This window comes from Stegastes partitus, unplaced genomic scaffold, assembly GCF_000690725.1.
Source record: "Stegastes partitus isolate 25-593 unplaced genomic scaffold, Stegastes_partitus-1.0.2 Scaffold221, whole genome shotgun sequence".
In the NCBI taxonomy this organism is placed as follows: domain Eukaryota; kingdom Metazoa; phylum Chordata; class Actinopteri; family Pomacentridae; genus Stegastes; species Stegastes partitus.
This window is the reverse complement of record NW_007577952.1, coordinates 484,055-491,772: the sequence shown is the minus strand read 5'-3', so window position 1 is coordinate 491,772 and position 7,718 is coordinate 484,055. Positions and strand designations below refer to the sequence as shown.

Genomic DNA, 7,718 nt, shown 5'->3' with positions numbered 1-7,718 from the left:
ATTGCTTACTTGCTAGTGTATCCTGTAAGTCTTCCCATGCACGCAATACTTTCTCCTCATAATTTATTTCTCTTCTGGTCCATCTGGAGACAAATGTTTTAGTTTGAAGGATCTTTACTCTGAATATATTTCTTTAATGCAGCCCAAACTCGTCTCTGCAATGTCTGAGAATCTGATTATTTTCCTCAAACAACTTTGTCATTGCTGGGAACCCATAAGAAAAGGTTAAATAAGGATATTGCTCCATTTTAAATATTGCGCCGTAGTTTAATGTGAGTCATTGAACTATAGCAATGTAAAATGTGTGACTATTTTTCACAGCCAATGAAGTTGAATGAAAATATCCCATTAGAGGATTGGAAAAAGAAGAAAATGTTTCCCAGCGTTGTTAGACAGCTATGCATCAGGCCGCACCAATATGATTATCCTGCAGGCTCAGATGCTTCATTTTCATTTCACTCCTTTAAGGTCGATACACGTCGAAGAATATTTCTGTGCGTAAATGTGACTGTGCGTCCAACTACTGAGCTCTGTTTAGGCTTTTACTCAATATTCGTTATGCACTTCACAAATGTTCCTCTTAAAAGGCTATAAGCATTGATCCTGGCGCGTTTATGTCGTTTAAAACACGTCGATTAATCTACTCATGACAGATGAGCCAATTATGTGTATCTGATATTTTCTCTGGTTTTTCGTTCATATTGCGCATTATTTCAATGTGCATTTATTTTATTCTATTTTTCTTCATAAAAAAGAAGAAGAAATCTATAGTATTGCGAGAATTGTAAATAATATATGAGACTATGTTTTCTTTCATCAAGGAAATGTTCTCACAGTAAGTTTCCAAAAGGCGGTTTGAAGGCCTGAGTTCAGGCGCGCAAACTAATCCAACTGAAAAACTAAAACTCTTCAAATCTGCTAACATTTGTTGTTTTTTTTTTATTATTGTTGCTATTTATATGTATTTATAATTGTTGATTTTTGTCACACGGTGAATTTTTAAGACATTATTAGCATTTTTAACGTTTTAAATCTCAAAAGTTGATTTGCACTTGCAAAAAAAGACTTAAAAATACTAAATAAAATTTCATTTTGTGTTTGTAATTATGAGGCTAAAGAAATAAGAAACAAAAAAACAGATCTTATTAAGATAGAACTGATTAAATGAATTGATAAAGAACCAATCCAAGACATACAATACTGTGGCAACCTAAACATGCTCAGAGACAAGTTTTATTTTATTTATTGAAAATTAGGAGCACAAAATAAAGTTGAAGCCAAAGCCTTCAGATAGATCTGTTTAATTATTATTTAGTAAAACTCTGAGCTGCTGTCTAACTTTATGTGAAGCGAGACGAGCAAGGCGGCCTAAAGAAGTTCTGATCATTTGGCTGGTTTTCTTTTTATCTCTCTTTTAAACATTTTAACTGAACCTCCAACTGAGAGGACGCATGTTTTAAATGCCTTTTACTCATTTGTCTGTCAGCAGAATTACGCAAAAACGACCGAGCCGAATTTCATGAAACTTGATAAAGAGATGGAGCATGCGCAGAGGAGGAACCCATTCAAATTTGGTGCGGATCCGGTTCACTTAATTTAAAATCGCAAAATATAGGCTTGGGCTTAGCGGAGACTTGTGCTCTCCAAGTCCACGTTTCGATTATGTTAAGATTTGTGAAATAAAAGCATTTAAATATGTCTTATTCTTCTTGTCTCAAAGTTGGGAAACCTGATCAGCTCCACGGCAGCTTCCCATTTTGCTGCACAAAATCCATCTTAATATGACAAACTAACATTTATTTAAGCAAAAATGAATAAATAAAATAAAACAATAATAATATAAAGGCCAATTTATGCTGCTTGTATCATTGTAACGTTCAGGATGATGCAGGCCTTTGAGGGTTTTTTTTTTATACAGAAATGTCTGACAGCCGTTTGGTAGCCTGATCCTCACTTTAACATGTAGACTTCACTTACAGTTAGATTATTTCATTTTCAGTCTCATTAAACGCATTTGAGTCCAAGTTTTCTATGCATTTATTGCTGTGGGTAAAGCAGAGCTGCAGCTGACCTTCTCGTGTCACTCTTTTTTCTCTTCTCCTCCTCCAGGTAGATAATGATGATATAGGTGAGTCACTCCTATAGGTCTTAATGTATTGAAACCCACGAGGATTATGGATAAGCATGTGTCCGATACACAATTCACTTTCCTTTCTGGGCCTAAATTTCCCATAAACATCCGACTTTAGAATGCCATTCGACTCATTTACTCCAAAAGCTTACCATGGGGCATTTTTTATTTTTATTTTTTCGTGAAATTTACTTACCTAACAGTCTATATAAACCCTGTTTGATCCGACAGACTGCAAAACAACCCTCAGTTTAATGAATCTATCATCAGTCCTCACTTGGCCTATTTTTTTTACGACCAATATTTTGACCATTAATATGAATCAGCAAGTGCAGTTCTGTTCGTATCCAGAGGCCACGTCCAACGCAGATTTCAGCCTCAAAAGGTGTTGTCGCAGTTTGTAAAAAAAAAAAAAAAAAAAAGGCAGCCTCACAAAGTTTTTGCCCTACATCCCAACACAGGAACGCAGTGGCGTCGCTCCAAACGCAGCTCCATTAATTTGTCAAGCTCAGACGCACGGCCGCGTATATGTTTGCATGCCATGCTTCTGCAAAACTCTGCGAAGCAATGTCATATGCTTGGCTGCATACGTTAGGAAACTTACAGGGACGGCGACGATCCGGATGACATGTAAATAAAGCGTCATTCCACCGAGCGAGCTTCCCCACATAAAACCTACCTTCACCCGGCTCTGTCTTTGCAGCCGGAGCGCCTTTAGAGCTTCACCGGCGTGAAGCAGGAGACGAGACGAGGCGAAACACTCATGTGAATGCGCTCGGAGGGCCCCCCTTTGGTGACGGCGCAGCGGACTGCTTCTCTGCTGGCTTCACAAGATGGACAAGAAACGGCGAGTCGTGGCACGGAGAGCGACACACGCACAAGTTCAACGCCGCACGTTTTCACCTCTGATGTCAACACGCAATGTGGGGGAACTCGGTGAACGCGCGCCTCCGGTCGGCGTTACCGAGGAATTGCAGCTTCCTGCTCCTCATGGTTAACAGGTAGGGCAGTGTTTGTTTGGGGAACTACATCAGTAGGGCAGTGAGTGGGGAAGTAGGTGATCCGAGCACAAATTTGGGGTCGACACTGTGATCTTTCCCATTTTTAAGGGGATCATTGTTGCGCCCATGTGTTCATCATGTGCTTCTATCATGAGCTGCTGTTAGGAGGGTTTTTTAAAATGCACATTGGCACTTTCTTGGCAAATTCTATACAGGAGGGCTATAGTTCACACAGCAATAGTAAATAATATACCTGTGTTTGATATTAATACTATATAGATTTAATTTATAGATTTTGTCCAGTTTCAGCACCACGGACAGCAGCCAGGTCTGGACCACATCTGCAGGGCGCACACAACTCCAGAAGTAAATGTTTAAGTTCATGCGTATTTTATGGCTCTACAATTAGAAATGATTACTTTGGAGACTCTTTGGATTTCTATTTTAGTGCACTTTAATCTAAACATGTATTGCTCTAAACTAGGCCACTGACAGCTGATTTATTTCAGACTGTATGGTGCGTAATTTACTGATCGTGAATCAGATTTGGCACCCTGCGTCTCCAAGCGTTCCCGTTTGATTAACAGCAGCATTTACATGAAGTAGCTGTGTCAAACTGTTCATGATGCACTGTGGTCAGCAGATGTCGCTCTTTGTGAATTCTGTCACTTCAACATCCTGTATCCGCATTCTAGTTGGCATTTAGGCTAAACCAAACCGTTACAGTTATAACTTGGGTTACACTGCAACAGCTGATAATCAAAACTGTGTTCCTGTGTTTATTGGTGTTTCTTTGTTAGATCTTGCCCAGAATGTATAGCCCTAGTTTCCATGTGCACATATTGAATAGTGATTGTAAAGCCACAAAAACGCACACTTTCTCCCTCCAAAGTGCTTCAGACATCTCTTCCCTCTGCTTCGGACCCCCATGTTGCAGCTGTTTCAGCTGTATAGATTTAATGCGGTGCTTCAACATCAGTTTTTTTTAGAGGCAGAGCAGCGAATGTGACCTGAATGCAGGGCATGACTTAATGGGATGAGACGCAAAACTCATTCAAAACAGTCTCTTGAAGACTCTGAAATGCTTTCGCAGCCTTAGTCATCGCAGCCATATGATTTCTCCGGGCACACCGGACTGTATGCGGCTGCATTTTTCACTGTGAACCTGTTTCATTTTTCTTTTTCTTTTTTTTTTCTTTTCCTTTTTTTTTTTTTCTTTTTTCCTTTTTTTTCTTCCTTTGGAGTATGCCTTGGCTACAGTAAGATGCGATTTTGAGGAGGGACAAGTCATGGATACAGGATTCCGTTTGTTTCATTCTAAAACGAGATCACGGCCGATAAAACACCATGGAGTGATTGACGTACAGTAAACCGGGGTTTTTTGGGGGGAGTAAGGAGATCGACCCTTTTGGTCCATCGGTTGTCTGAGTGCTCCGATCCTGCGTTTTTTTTTTTTTTTTTTTTTTTGTTGACGGAGCCCCTTGGCGATCGGAATTATTTTCTCTCCGTCTGTGGCTCGTAGGGGAGGCGGAGAGAGAGCCGCGGTGGAAGGCGGCGTATTAAGCGCTGGTGGCTGCCAAAGCAGAAATAATTGTTTTTTATTTTTTTGGAATCAAACGTGGCTTCTTCTTCTTTTTATTTTTTTTTTAAAGGTCTTTTTTCTTTTTTTTTTTTTTTCTTTTTTTGCGACCGGACTACCAAACTTGTGCTTCACTGCAGCATTTTGCGTCTTTTTTTCCTCTCCGCTGCAGATGATACAGAAAAGCATCATAGCGGTACCCCACCACTGCAATTTTTGGGCAAAGATAAGAGTGGCGTCGTCTTGCAGTTAAGGCTACTATGGAAGCATAGAGGGGGCATCTTTTGTGGATGGGGGGAGAAATCCACCAATTTCCTTTTGCTTATAAGCCTATCTACGATGCCTTATTATTAGCAGGAGGCAGTGACTGGATTTGAAAGCCAGCGTCATCCCGCGGTTTCCCCCCTCAAAGCTGCTGTTTACCCGCTGAAAATCACTCGAAAAAGCAGCGGATCCCGATGGCATGGACACTTATGCAAGGTCTGCCGCGCTGCCGTGCTACTGGAGCCTACTTGCTGTCTCTTCATTCAACCCAGCTCCATCGCCATCGCCCCGCAGCCGAGAGAGCCCTGCCGCAACGCGACCAGCGACCACCGAGCCAAAGCAGGCGGCATGAGGCTTGATTCAGTACATTTATCCATGCTGGTCATCGGGGTCTCATTCGCCTGCTACTCCCCGAGTTTGAATTCCCTGCAGGACCAGGCTTACAAATCCGCCGTGGTGATCGAGGGCAAGGTGCAGTCTACGCCTGTGAACGTCTCTGCGGAGCCGTACCGTGTGAATGTCAAAGTGCTGGATGTTTGGCCCCTCAACAGCGGGGGTCTGGAGCGAGAACAGCTCGTCACCGTGGGGGAATTCGGATCCGAGGCTCCGTGCACCAAAGTGAAGAAGAACCACAAGTACATTTTTTTCATGGACCCCACTGACGAGCCCTTGGTTTTCAAGGCATCGTTTGCGCCCCTTGACACGAGTGGAAAGAACCTTAAAAAGGATGTTGGGAAGATCTTGTGTGAGGACTGCGGTAAGTTTAATGTAGCCTATTGTGGATTACCGGTGAAGTCCAAACCCGGAAGAATGAACGGTGTGTTAACAAGCCTTTCTGGCTCGAGGGCGCTTTTTTTGGTAAACGGGCGTTCTGGTGAATTGTGGGTTACTGTGGCCACGGCATGGCTCGGAGTCATTGGGTACCAGATAGGTGCCTAAGGGGCGTCTATGCAGCAATTTTCGACAACTCTCGCAGGCTCCCATAGCCCACATGATCAATCAAACTCTCTTTCTCTCTTTCTCTCTCCCATTCTCTCTCCCCGAGCTGCATTAGACATGCGCCTCGCACTGTTGCTTGTGAGGAATTGCAGTTTGTATGTATCGAACTATCTGCATCCTGCAAGCCTGCAATATTCTTTAAACGGCCTCAACCGCCTTCTAATGCATCTTTCACTCCACAAGATCCATATAGTGATTTCTGTGTGTGTGTGCCTTTTGGCAGAACAGTTGTGGCTCCTGTTGTCCAACACGTACATTTAACGGACCGGGTGTTATTTCAGGACCAGGGACAGCGGCCTGTATCACCGGCATCACGTGTGGAAAATCACGCTGCTCTAAGCAAATTGCTTCCTGGGCTATATTTAGGCTCACGTCCTGCTTTAATGCTTTAATACCCCCCATACCTTGGCATAGCGTATGGAAGTCTAAGACCTGTGTGTGCACTCTTGCATCTTCACATGCAGAGGGCTGCTGGTTGTGTGTTGCAACCCGGAATTCATGTTGCTGAAATGAGCACATTAGCAACTTTGCCAGCCTCCACTTTAGTGTTTTCTATGAAAATACACATGTATTCATGCACAAGTGGTTCAGGAATGGACTTTGATCAGTAGATGTCGCCCTTAGGGAGTAATTTTAGAAGCATATCAGACACCTTTTATGTCTTATGAGGCGTTTTGTGTTTATTTCTCAGGATGTTATTCATCACTGATGATGCTAAGGTGTATTTATAACCCTTTAATGCATAATTGCCTCTTTCTCTCTCCCCCTCTCTGTCCTCACATGGCTTACTGAAGGATTTCACAAATGAAATCCTAAGGCTGATTATTTTGTTTAGGCTGTGGAAGTTATTGATTAAGAACAATGCAGCACAGTGTGCACCAGTGTTGATGCAGCACGCTGCACACCAATACATTCATTACTGTGCATGTGTGCATTGTTTAGTGGTAGAATTCAGCAACAATGCCACAGAGAGGGTTATTCCTCCCCTCCCAAACCAGACTCTGCTACTTTCATTATTAAGTAAGCGTCTGTAACTGTATCGTAAAACACCTCTCCCTGCTTGTCACTGAGCCACTCCTTTACTTGTGTCTACAACTAATGTCCCATGCTGGTCAGCAGGCAACACACACTTGGAAATGTGAGGCAGCTCGTCTCCCACACTGTGAATGTTTGGAGCCAATTAGAGCGTATGTCACACAAAAGTCTCCACTGTACAGTACACACATTTGCACTTCCACTCAAGTGTTGTGGCCTAGAACACGATGTGTGCCCTGCACTGCCTCCTGCTTAAATCCTCTTAGCCTGTACTCATGAGACATAAATTCTCCCCTCTCCTCTTGATTTTACCACCCTCACTCTGGCTTTTAAACTCATCATCACATTAGAGGGGTAACACAAAATGGACCTTATTACCTCTTGGGTTCCTTGAACAGCCCAAAACATCCCACTGTCAATTTTTCTAGCACTTAGCAAAGCTTGTCAGTGATGTGATCAGAGTGGCATGGCCGGTGATTTTGTCACTACAAGTTCCTACACCTGATGCCTGCACGTCTTTCTTTCGTTCAAAGTACCCAGAAAAGTAGCTGATGTGGGCCACTGTAGATGAGGGGCTTCATACTCAGTGTATCTGATCTCATCACATCTCTTCTCTGACCCCTTCTGCCCTCCAATCATATTATTTTCAACATAACAAACAGTAGCAATGTCCTCTAGTTGCTTTGAGTTCTATCCTCTTCCTTCATCA

At 42.7% G+C, this 7,718-nt stretch overlaps 1 protein-coding gene across 1 annotated transcript in view; it reads right to left on the bottom strand.

Moving 5' to 3' along the window:
* puraa (purine-rich element binding protein Aa) overlaps positions 1 to 2,957 on the bottom strand; it is a 9,307-nt gene extending 6,350 nt beyond the window's left edge. The window contains exon 1 of the mRNA XM_008281076.1: positions 2,811 to 2,957. The gene's annotated coding sequence lies outside the window, so the exon portion shown is untranslated. The remainder of the gene's footprint in view (positions 1 to 2,810) is intronic.
* Between the last annotated feature and the right edge of the window lie 4,761 nt (positions 2,958 to 7,718).